This window comes from Anabrus simplex, chromosome 14 (assembly GCF_040414725.1).
Source record: "Anabrus simplex isolate iqAnaSimp1 chromosome 14, ASM4041472v1, whole genome shotgun sequence".
In the NCBI taxonomy this organism is placed as follows: domain Eukaryota; kingdom Metazoa; phylum Arthropoda; class Insecta; order Orthoptera; family Tettigoniidae; genus Anabrus; species Anabrus simplex.
Genome location: NC_090278.1, coordinates 37,809,651 through 37,822,744, shown reverse-complemented (window position 1 = coordinate 37,822,744; position 13,094 = coordinate 37,809,651).

Here is a 13,094-nt window from a genome sequence, read left to right as displayed (position 1 = left end):
AGGACTTTTCCTATTTGTGAAACTCACAAAATGATTTTTAACCCCGTTTATCATCACACCATTGCCTACTGTACATCTCACAACATTTTCGAGGTCATGTTGCAGTTGCTCACAATCTTGTAACTTACTTATTTCTCTATACAGAATAACATCACTTTTACTTGGTAAGACCCAAATTTTGTTTATTTTTTATCCTCTGGCTAGTGGGAAATCATTCTTGGCAATCTGTTAGGCTCGTTGCTCGCAGTGAACTCCTAGCCCAATGACAATCTATCCGCTCTCATCTGTCCCTGTTTTCGTGAACGGCTGCTAGGGCCTTGGGGTAGTACCAAGTCCAGTTCATTGGTCCGTCGTAAATTTCTTGGTGAGTTAACTGCTAGTTAACTGGTCAAATAGTGTGAGCTCATTGGAAGGGTGATGGCGGATTAAAAAGAAAGTGTGGGCGTATGTCTGTGAGCAGAGAATAATTGTTATGATTCCAAATGGCGGCACTGGCGGAAACACGGTGCATAATTAAAGTGAGGCAAGGAATATCGATCATGCGAGGGTTATTGCACAAGGTCATGAAGACATTCACCTCCAGCACATCCAGAGAATGGCTTGTAATATAAAACAAATCCCAAGGAACCGTGTTGAGGCTTGTCTTTCAGAGTGGCCTCTGCTCAGCCCGAAGGCCTGCAGATTACGAGGTGTCCTGAGGTCGGTGTTATTGTTGGCTGTATAGACCGGGGCCGCTATCTCAATGTGAGATAGCTCCTCAATTGTATTCATTACACCTCGGAGTTTAGGCAAAAACCTCTTTTTGTTCCTGACGAGATAACCCAGTCAGCCTCTGTGGTGTAGAAGTTTGTGCAATTATCTGCCACCCCCGGGGACCGGGTTCCATTCCGGCTCTGTCACGACATTTGAAAAGTGACACGAGGACTGGAACGGAGTCCACTCAGCCTCGGGAGGTCAAATGAGTACAGGGGGCTCGATTTTCTATCCCTTCCAATCTTCCCATCCCCCACAAGACCCTGTTCAGCATAGCAGGTGAGGCCTCCTGGGCGAGGTGCTGGTCGTCCTCCCCAGTTGTATGCCCCGACCCAAAGTCTCACACGCCAGGACACTGCTCTTGAGGCAGTAGAGGTGGGATCCCTTGCTGAGTCCGAGGGGAAAAGCCAACCCTGCAGGGTACACGTATTAAGAAAGAAAGAAAGAAAGAAAGAAAGAATACTTGTAGGACACTGCAGGGGGACTGAAAACAATGTTGGTGAGATGGACAGGAGAAAAGGGTATGAATGTCAAGTTGTAAGTTTCACCAAGAGGAAAAGTCCTCACAGTTGTAAGTTTCACCAAGAGGAAAAGTCCTCACAGTTGTAAGTTCCACCAAGAGGAAAAGTCCTCTCAGTTTTAATTACTGTGTTGATGGGAGTGATAGAACCTCATGAGGATGACTGTAAGTACCTAGGTGTTATATAAGGAATGATCTTCATTGCTGTAATGATATTTATTTATTTATTTATTTATTTATTTATTTATTTATTTATTTATTTATTTATTTATTTATTTATTGCACACTACAGGACTTAGTATCCCAATTTCAGTGGCAACTACGCCAGATAAGCTACAATTAACATGGTGATACTTATATCTAAACTATATTCTACAATTTTATCTAATCTCCTATAATATTGATATAAAAAATCAAAGTATTTTTCTAAAAACTAAAGAGCCTTATGTTAATATGGTGGAACAACACACGACAAAGTAAAATGACGAGGTTGTTAAGAAAGGTTACAGACTCGTATTTATATGGATATGATAGTATTTAGGGATTGTAGCAAAGGGCGTATAAGTCTCTGGGAAGACCCCAAGTAGAGTTCGAGTGTATGGGACCTTCACCAGGATTATTTGATACAAAAACTGGAGAAGATCCAAAGGAAAGCAGCACGATTCGTTCTGGGTGATTTCCGACAAAAGAGTAGTGTTAGGGAAAATGTTGCAAACTTCGGGCTGGGAAGACTTGGGAGTAAGGAGACGAGCTGCTCGACTAAGTGGTATGTTCCAAGCTGTCAGTGGAGAGATGGCGTGGAAAACGAATACGTTTGAGTGCTGTTTTTAAAAATAGGAAAGATCACATCACAATATAAAGATAAAGTTGAATTCAAGAGGAATTAGTGATTGGAATAACTTTCCAAGGGAGATATTCAGTAAATTTCCATTTTTCTTTTGCACTTATTTAAGAAAAGACTAGGTAAACAACAGATACGGATTCTGCCACCTGGATGACTGCCCTAAATACAGATCAGTGGTGATTGAGTATGGGAGACAACGGGTAGGAACCAAGTGGGTTATCTGGATGAGATGGAGATCAAGGAACAGGATAGAGAAGCAACAGTGAGGGAGACAAGAGAAGAGGATATGGAAGAGAAGGATAGAGAGGGTAAAGAGGTTCTGGAAGGAAAAGACAAAACTATCCGTGGTCCCACAGAGGCCATACCGAAAGAAGAAAAAGAGAAAGAAGATCTCAGTTTCCAGTCAGTATTTCTCCAGAACAGTGTCACTAGCTTTTATTGATATTAAGTTCTCGACGAAACAATCGCTCACTTCTTCTGGACACAGAATTGGTGGCTATATATTTGGAAAGAAAGCCTAAGATTTTTCAAAACATACAGGAGGGTAGATTTGTTTCAATTCACAAATGATTGTTTTACAGGTATCTATAGTCTACTTGTTCGAATTTTGTAGCAATTCTCCGGGCCTGTACTTTACCATAGCTTGTCTGATATATACGAGAGATTCAAGGATTACCGAGCAAGACTAGAAAAGAGAGGGACGATAAACAAGGACGGGGGAGGGAGGATCTAGAGAACAGCAGGAGTAACCCTCTACAACAGCTAATGTCGGCTCCAACGGGCCGTGATTGGACGGATAAGGGAAAAACAATTCCACGGTGCTGCTATTTAAAAGGACTTGAATAGTTCATGGCTTTGTTTCCGAAGACAAAGTGGATATTACTGTTCTACAATGCCGCAGATGGGCACACGTTCTACCGCGCCAGTGGTGGAAAGTGATTACGAACTCATGGTCTTCAAGATGTGTACAGCACGTTCGTTTAGAATTAAGGCATAAAGTGTCAACAATAAAATTTCAAATACTGGATGCTTTGTTTTAACAATACCAATCACACACTATAGATTTTACATCAGTACAGCCCCGTTATTTTTTGTGTTGGTAATGAACCTGTATCTAAAAAGAGTGGAGTCCCGCAAGGCTCTGTTATTGGACCTTTATGTTTTCTTATATACTGCATATACAAAATCACCTTCATCTTCTTCTACCGCTCTTCCTACACCTGTACCTCTGTGGGTGCGAAGTGTGTCACACATGTGGATTTGGCCCTGTGTTACGGCTGGATGCTCTTCCTGACGCCGATGTATTGACTATTGTGTGTTTTTGTGGTGGTTGGTAGTGTGGTGTATTGTCTGAATATGAAGAGTAATAGAGTGTTGCCTCAAACACAAATACCCAGTCCCCGAGCCAGAATAATTAATCCCGATCCGACTGGGAATCGAACCCGAGGCCTTCCGAAGCGAAGACCTCAACGCTGACCATTCAGCTGAGGAGTCCAACGACCGACATACTGTAGACCTACAGAGTCTACATAAATGACATGAGTAAATAACTGTAATCGCAGATAAGGCTTTTTCCAGATGATGTTATAATCTACAGATTAGTAAATAAGTTACAGGAATGTGAGGGACTGCCGGGGGACCTAGACAGTATTGTGAGATATTTTTAAACAGTTGGTTTTACGTCGCACCGACACAGGTAAGTCTTATGGTGACGGTGGGAGAGGAAAGGGTTAGGGAGTGGGAAGGAAGCGGCCGTGGCCTTAATTAAGGTACAGCTCGAGCATTTTCTTGATGTGAAAATGATAAACCACGGAAACCCATCTTCAGGGCTGGCGAAGGCTGGGGTTCAAACTCAGTATCACCCGAATGCAAAATCACAACTGCGAATGCGACATAATTGGCTTCTAAAGCTTCCATTGTTGAGTCGGGCAAATATTCATTTATAGGAATTAGGGATTGGAATTACTTATGAAGGGAAATGATCGATAAATTTTTCGAGTTCTTTGACATCATTTAACGAAAGTTTAAGCAAGCAATTGATAAGGAATGTGCCTCCTAAATGCAGATCAGTGGTGACTGGAGTAGAGTATCGTAAAGCTCCTATTTCCACACTGCTATGTAGAACGCAAACATTTGGGATAAAGGGTATTATTCGTGTTATAACCGTCCTCATTTACCAGCAGAGTTTTAAACAATGGTCGCTGTAGACAGCTCACTTCGTCCTGCCGTGGCCTCCTGTGTAACTCACCCCAGGCGCTAGCGTGCTCACGTGAACAATTACAGGCGCCTTTGTGAATAGCGGATCATCTATTAGGAGGCCATCCCTGATATGGTTACGTTCCATCAGTTGCGCGATGATAATGCGAGAGGCGTGACTTCCGGCGTCTACCGTGCTCAGCAAGAACTACAGAGTGTTCAAGAACCTCTGTCTTATAATCTCTGCCAAATAGGCTCAAGATGTTACTCAGAACATTGTTTTATCTCACCTTCTTGCTTTACGTTCTACGAAAAAAGAAGCAATGCGTTAAATGCCACTTGGACGAGGCCAAATTAATATGTACGTAAATCAAATTGTAAAAAAATGTTACGATAAATACGTCATGGGGTTGAAGGTCACCTCCAAGCGGGTAGAAGAGGTCAAGAAGAATAAGGAAGAAGTAGTAATTACACTAGAGATGATCCACAATACAAGAGAATTCAGAAGAAGAGTCGACAGTCTAAAATCATTTGAAGAGAAATCGCTAAAACGGAGACCCGAAGGCATCATTTCCAAAGAGGAAAGAAAAACAAGAAGCGAAAGGATTAAGAGATTTTGCGAAGAGAAGAGAAGAGAGGCGTTGTATATAGCCAAATTCGAAAAAAAAAAAAAAGAAAAAAAGACACTTCTGTTCTTTGTTAGATTTGAGTGTCCTCATTCCATTTTTAACATTTGGGCGTGACAATTATTGTTAATAAAGTATTGCAAAACCATTCGTCACGCGTTCTGTCAGCTTTGTTCTCTGTGGATGACTGTGGAGGCCAAACAGTCACACTCCTCCTGACCTTGTAATTTTTCTTAGCATTTTCTTTCTCTTTTCCGGATATCTTCAAGCCCATATTATTATGATTATTATTATTTCTCCCTTTCCTAATCGATTTACCCTCCAGCTTTGGTTTTTCCCTCGGACTTGGTGAGGGTTCCCACCAAGGGCAGTGTCCTGGAGCGTGAGACTTTTGGGTCGGAGGGATACAAGTGGAGATGAGGGCAAGTAGCTCGCCCAGGCGGCCTGACCTGCAATGCTGAACAGGCGCCTTGAGGGGGATGGGAAAATTGGAAAGAAGAGGGAAGGAAGCGGCCGTGGCCTTAATTAAGGTACAACCGCAGCATTTGCCTGGTGTGAAAATCGGAAACCACGGAAAACCATCTTCAGTGCTTCTGTCAGTAGGGTTCGAACCCACTATATCCCGAATACAAGCTCACAGCTGCGCGACCCTAACCGCACGGCCACTTGTTCGGTTTCAAGGATTTTAATTCTGGACTGAGGAGTAGAACGGGGTTCACTTGATACGAGATTTCTCCAGCTCTTAGTTACAAGAAGAAAGCGCACCGTGAGAAGATGACACTGATGTAGTGTACATAGACGAACACTGGTTGCCATGGTTACAATGCCGTCAGGAAATTGATGACGATAATTCCAGATAGAGCAAAAGCATATCCATGATAATAATATACCCTTACAAGTATAGAACCCAACAATGTCTGAGAAAGATGCCTTCATGACTGGCCTGACTAAAATGGAAATGGCATGCCATCTAACCAAGGATGTACAGTATACATCAAAAGATCAATATATTTAGACGCTAAGTTCAGACACTACCGCACCGTCATTCGTCCGGAGGCCCTCTATGCAGCGGTTTGCTTTGCAATTAACAACTTGAGAACCTTGAGATTAAAGAAAGATTTTGAGGAAAATCTTGGGCCCCATCAAAGAAAAAGGTAAAAAGTAAACTCGTGTCCTCATTCCGAGGTGGTGCACCTCTCCCCAATGGAGGTGAGCTGCATGCAACATTTTAACCACATACCAGCCCTCCTGCCATTTTTAAATTTCTGGCAGTACCGGGAATCGAATCCGGGCCACCGAGAATGGCAGTTAATAGTGCTTACCGTAACGCTACGGAGAGGGACAAAGAAAAAAGGTGAATATAGCAGACGGCACAACCACGAGCTCTTATTCCACGTGGGAAACATAAACAGTACGATGTGGAGGAGAAGGATTGTTTTCTATGGTCATGTGACAACAATGAGCTGTGCAAGGTCAACCAAGCGAACCTTCTCCTACATCCACGGTAAGAAGACAAAAGGGGGCCTGGTTTAGTGAGGTAGAAAAAGATCTAGAAGAAGTAGGCATCATACATTATAATATCCTGGAGCACAATCCACTTACGAAGAAAGTTCAAGACCACAAGAGTTTCCAAGAAAAGTCGAAGCTGAAATCAGGAAAGACGTGGAGCGAAGAAAGAAAGAAAGAAAGAAAGAAAGAAAGGAACAAGACTGGCAAAGAATGCGGGAGTGCTGGGCAAATGTTAAAGGAGACAGTTGAAATGACGTGGTTCTTAGTCGGCAGAAATGACATGAATAATAATAATAATAATAATAATAATAATAATAATAATAATAATAATAATAATAATAATAATAATAAAATGAAATGGCGTATGGCTTTCAGTGCCGGGAGATCCTAGGACGGGTTCGGCTCTCCAGGTGCAGGTATTTTTATTTGACTCCCGTAGGCGACCTGGGCGTCGTGATGAGGAAGAAATGGTGACGAAGACAACACATACACCCAGCCCCCGTGCCAGGGAAATTAACCAATGATGGTTAAAATTCCCGACCCTACCGGGGATGGAACCCGGGACCCCTGTGACTAAAGGCCAGCACGCTAACCATTTAGCAATGGAGCCGGACAATAACAATAATAATAAATTACCAGAAAATCGATTGACAAACAGGATAATACATTATGTAACCTCACTTAGGAACTCAACAGTCTGGCTTAAGGAACATCGAAAGGACCTCAAAAACGCAAACGTAAGTTCAACAGACATTCTAGAAACAGACATCTTTAGACACAAAGCAAACAATTGAGAAGCTACATCAGAGCAACCACAACAAGAACAGTACAGACCAAAGTGGTCGGTAGAACGAAAACAAGCCTTCTCAGAAAGAATGAAAGCCTATTGGAACAACAAGCCGAGTAATGAAGCTGTTGAGGATGGGGGTCAGTCTAGGTTGTAAGAGCAAGAACTTAACAATTGATGGCTTAGCCTTCGCGGATGATCTGGCGATTTTTTTTTATTCACTTGACACAGCCAAAATCAAATAAACTAACTTCAGATGCAAGCGGCTAAGGCAGGCCTCCAGAATTCATTTGAAGAAACATATTTCATAAAAAAAAATCAAGATAGCTCCCAGAAATCTATAGGTCAATCAGGGCAAAAAAATACGGGCAGGAAAATTCAAATACGTAGACGAATGAATAGAGCATAATATTTGTGAGAGAGACATTCTAATCAAGAATCAACAAGGTGGAAATGACTAACCACCTCACCAAAGATCTCTATAACAATCTGTCAATATCTTGGACATTATAATTACTACAATAATTCGACATGAATATGCAGCAGAATGCTTCTCAATGAATAAGATAGGTCTGACAGAACAACTGGAAGCCGAAGAAAGGAAGATTCTAAGGAGATCTTGGGCCAGTAAAGGAAATTGGAGAATAAAAGAGAAGGCACAATCATTAATTTACCTGCATATGGAGAAAATAACAGGCACTATTAGAAAAAATAGGATTTCTTTGTATGGTCGCTTAAGACGAATGAGACCAGAAAGATTGTTCACTTAAATCTTTGCCTACTTTCTGAGTTAGGAAACTAAAGGGGTCTGGTTCACCGAGGTGGAAAAGGATTTACAAGAATTGGGGATCCTACGTGATGACGTCTTGTAATGTGACACATTGGAGAAGAAACTTGAAGGTCTACAGAGTTTTCGAACAAAAGCTAAAATGAAGAGTGGTGGTGGTGATCATTGTTTTAAGAAGAAATACATCTGGGCAGCCATCCTCTATATAACAGTAATCAGAGAGAAAAATGGATGGGATCCGACACTTCGAAAAATGAAGGGATCGGTCAAAGAAAGATAAGAGCAACGAAGGGCATGAAAATGAAAGACTCCCTAGGCCTCGAGTGCTTTAATGCCGCCGGGGTCAGAAAAGAACAAGAGTTGATCAAGGGAGGTCGGATAGGATAGATAAAAGTGAGGAACCTGACACAACTAAGTGGAAGTAATGCTAGGACTCAGCTAAGGGCCCCGTGGTCGCCAACCCACTCTCCCAAGTTGAGAGCCCCTGGGGACTCTTTTAGTCGCCTCTTACGACAGTCAGGGGATACCGTGGGTGTTATTCTACCACCCCCACCCACAGAGGGATCTAAAAGACAGACAAGTCGTGCAGCGAAGAAGGGGAGGAAGCTCGCCGAAGAAGGATACGGGAGTTCTGGGGAGTGTTAAAGCTCAAGACAGAAGACGGTGGTCCTTAGCTGGCCGAAACGAAAGAATAGTAGCCTCACTCATTATGTTGTTTACATATTTACAGGACTCTGTTTCTTATATACATAACTCTTCTAATAACATTATTACTTGAGAAAAATTAATCTTGTAACTAAACCACATATATTAGAGAAGTAGTAGTATTCTTAACATATCAATACTTAAAATAAATTGAACTTGTAACTATCTCTTGCACAAATTAAATATATTATTATTATTATTATTATTATTATTATTATTATTATTATTATTAATATAATTCGCTGGGGCCATCAAGGACCACGTTAAGTCTTGTTGCATTTGACACTGAACTTGGCCTTCTTTAGAGCCCAAATTTCCCTCATTCTATTATTATTATTATTATTATTATTATTATTATTATTATTATTATTATTATTATTATTATTATTATTATGTGCGTATGGACCCAATGGATCACGCAAAGCTCTAACGATTCTGCTTTCTGAGTTGCCAAACAGCTCTCATCCTTTCTCCGTGGATCCTTTTTCGTTCTTCTGTCCACTTTGCTCCAGTCTTCTTTTTCACTTCGTTCTCTGGTTGCACTTTCCATCCATTAATTTTTTTCCTATAAAGGTTTCTGTCCGCGGTGTCATTTGGGTTTATCTGCATATGTTACGATGTGCGTATGTTCGGCATTTGCTATTGTTTTGCTCTAGATCATTAATATAAAGAATAAACAATAATGGACCTAATACTGTGCCTTGTGGGACACCCTTTATTATTATTATTATTATTATTATTATTATTATTATTATTATTATTATTGTAATACATAACAAAATCACACCAACCTCAACAGAGTCGAGTAGATATCAGTAAAATACCACGTAAGGTGAAACCTTGTGTGTGGTAATTTAGAATATTAATTACATAGAGAGAAATATATTTTAAAATGATGCCTGGAGTACGTGTATGGGTATAAGTGGATTACGGATATGATCAACAGCACATGGTGGTGCATCGAATAGAAATTTAATATGATGACGTGATATTCTCATTTAGTTATTTCTTCAATAACAGTTTTATTATCCCTGACAAATGATTTAAGACACTTCAGACTCATTTTCTGACTTAATGAAGTAGTTTGTAAAGAATCGGAAAGGACATTAAAGAATTTTGGAATGAAGTACAAGAAATTGCGCTTTGTTATACTAAGTTTGGGTTTGTATAACATACAACGGTGGTTCATCTTACTGCGTGTTGAATATTCATGTTTAATGTTCTCAATTATACAGGGTGTTTACAAATGAATATCGGAGTTTTAACGCCTTATAATATTGAATACATTAAACTTACAGTTATACATTATATGCCAAATGAAAGAGCAACACAAACAGTTTTGTTTGTTGGTACCAGTGTGCATGTACGTGCAATGGTTTCGCCGCAATCCGCTAGACAGCGGTAGTAGCAAAGATGGCGACTAGTGAACAGAAAGCTTTTTGTGTTTTGCAGTTTGCAAAGACAGAATCTGTAGTTACTGTGCAACGTGCGTTCCGCATTAAGTTCGGTTGTGATCCTCCAAGTGATAATAACATTCGCAGATGGTATCATAAGTTTGAAGACACCGGTTGCCTTTGTAAAGGGAAGAGCAAGGGACGACCAAGATGAAATGAAGAGACTGTTGAGCGAGTGAGAGAGTCATTCACTCATTTTTGTTTATGTTACTATTTTTGTATATTTCAAGGGCACAGAGCTGTTTTACATTAAATATATTTGCTTCAGCATATAATTGACTACTTGGGTATAATCTTCCTTTCTTGTACATTATTCGTAATATTTTATTGATTACATTTTTGTAGGCTCCTTCCCATGCCAATATTTCGTAGCTAAGAATAGACTGAACTAAAGCTTAATAAATCTCTCTTAACAATTTCATACTGGATATGTATTTTAAATGGTGAAATATATAAACAGTTCTTCTGATTTTCTTTCTTAAATCGGTAATGTGACTTTTCCATTTCATGTTCGAATCAATTCATAATCCCAACACTTAATATTACTTACTTTATAAATTTTGTAGCAGTTACAATTAAATTTACAGTTGATGTTGAGTACAGTTAATTCATTAAAATCGTTCCGTGTATCTGATACTGAAAAATTCACAAATTTTGTCTTCTTAATGTTCAAAAATAATTCATTATTATCTAACAATGCTCTAACTTTAAGCAGTGCTCGAGTTGCTCTCTGTCTGACGAGATTCCAGCTATCACCCTCAACATAAATGACTGTATCATCAGCATATGTTACGATGTGCGTATGTTCGGCATTTGCTATTGTTTTGCTCTAGATCATTAATAAAAAGAATAAACAATAATGGACCTAATACTGTGCCTTGTGGGACACCCTTTATTATCTTCATCGGTGTGCTTAGATGTTGATTAATTTTGACATACTGTACTCGATCTGTCAAGTAACTCTCAAGCAAATCCAGCACATTGCCCCTAAAGCCGTATTTTTCCAATTTCTGGAGGAGCAAGCGGTGTGACACACTATTGAATGCTTGAATAATAATAATAATAATAATAATAATAATAATAATAATAATAATAATAATAATAATAATAATAATAATAATAACTGTTACGGGGATACCCGTGGAGCAGAAAGAGGTGAAAGAACGTGCCGGGGTGAATGGGACTAACTACAATATCAAAATTAATTAAAAACTTAAACTGAAGGTTATATTTTCCGGACTTCAAACTTAACCATTTTTCATAATAATGAAGCATCAGATGCAATGACAATCATAAAACAAGGCAAGGAAAAGTACAAGATAGTGAACGTGACAGATTTTGGGCTTCAAGTCGCTCGTTTTACAGTTCTTGAGCTCCCAACTCAAATTTACAATTCGAAAAAGAACGACTTTAGTAAAGGGCAGAAATCCCCTAATTCACAGAGCACTTGCTCCCTAAATACAGTATCTGGCCTTCCAGAGGCACTCTTTACAATTACACAACTTGAAAAAGAGCTAACAGGCTCTCCGTTTTCTTTCAGCCTCCTCGAGGCAACATCAAAACTTTTACACTCTCTGGCCTTCCATGGCCCAGCTTACAATTCGAAACAGAGGTATCTAGTACCCAACGTATAGGGCCTTTGCAGAAAAGAACAGGTTAAGTAAATGGCCCGAAACACAAACTGAATGGAGGCGTACTGCTCTCCAAGATAAGAACACTAAAAAACCTAAGGGTCTCCCCGAGAATATTGAACAGATTGATTATAAATTATCAGTCCTCACTCCAACCTTGATCCATAATCTTAAAGATTTGCTTCCCTAAAAATAAAGGTAAGTAACTTACCCCATAAGTTCTAATGAAAGGTATAAATCATATTGATCTTAAAAAAATTAGATATCATAAATGTCCTGCTGAACATTCATATTCTGAGTTACCTATATTAACTAATTTCTAATATGGCAGAATAGTGCGGTAGGTTTAAGCTCTGCACATAAAGTTCATCCTTTTGTTAGAACATGGAAACCTGATCGAATTTAAATCTACAAAATAGAGCCTCCCCTTTAATAGAACAATTACTTTTTCATGATCATACACTTTTTATTTTATTGATAATTACTATTCTAGTAGCTTATATCATAGGAAGCGTATTATTCAATAAATTCACACATCATTACTTGCTTGATGGACAAACAACTGAAGTCATCTGAACAATTCTCCCTGCAATTACACTAATTTTTATCGCTCTATAGCCTATGAAACAGGGGCTAGGTCAGGGGCTGTGTCTAGGTCATGGAATTCGTTACCTGCGAACATTAGAGAAAATCCTTCTCATCGCAAGTTTAAAGTGGCTTGCCGGGAGCATTTGCTGGGTAGATCCCGCTGACTTGCTGGATAATTGTTGAGTGAATGAAGGAATGAATTGGATGAATGATTGGATTACTGCAGTTACCTAATTTAAGTGTACGTTATTTTGTGTATTTTAAAAATAAGGATTCTTTCATTATTATTATTATTATTATTATTATTATTATTATTATTATTATTATTATTATTATTGCTATTAGTATTATTTGTTTTATTTGTATTCGAAGTTATAAGTTATGTATATGTATACTCATCTAGTGGTTAAGTGTAAGAGAGGGCCTTGAGCCCTAACTTCGCCACCAATAAAGGCATTATCTATCTATCTATCTAAACTACTGAGGTGACTCATATAGAAATTTCTTTACCACATTAACGAATGAAAAACAGTTATCAAACGTAGTCACCTCAACCCAAGATGAAGGGGAGCTCGAGAGGGTATTTCACTCTCTATCCCCGATTTACAGTTAAAGATTTTATGAATGTTATACATTAGCCGGCAGAAGGTTTCATATTAGAGAAGCTTACTACAGAACTAAAGAATCGGACCTC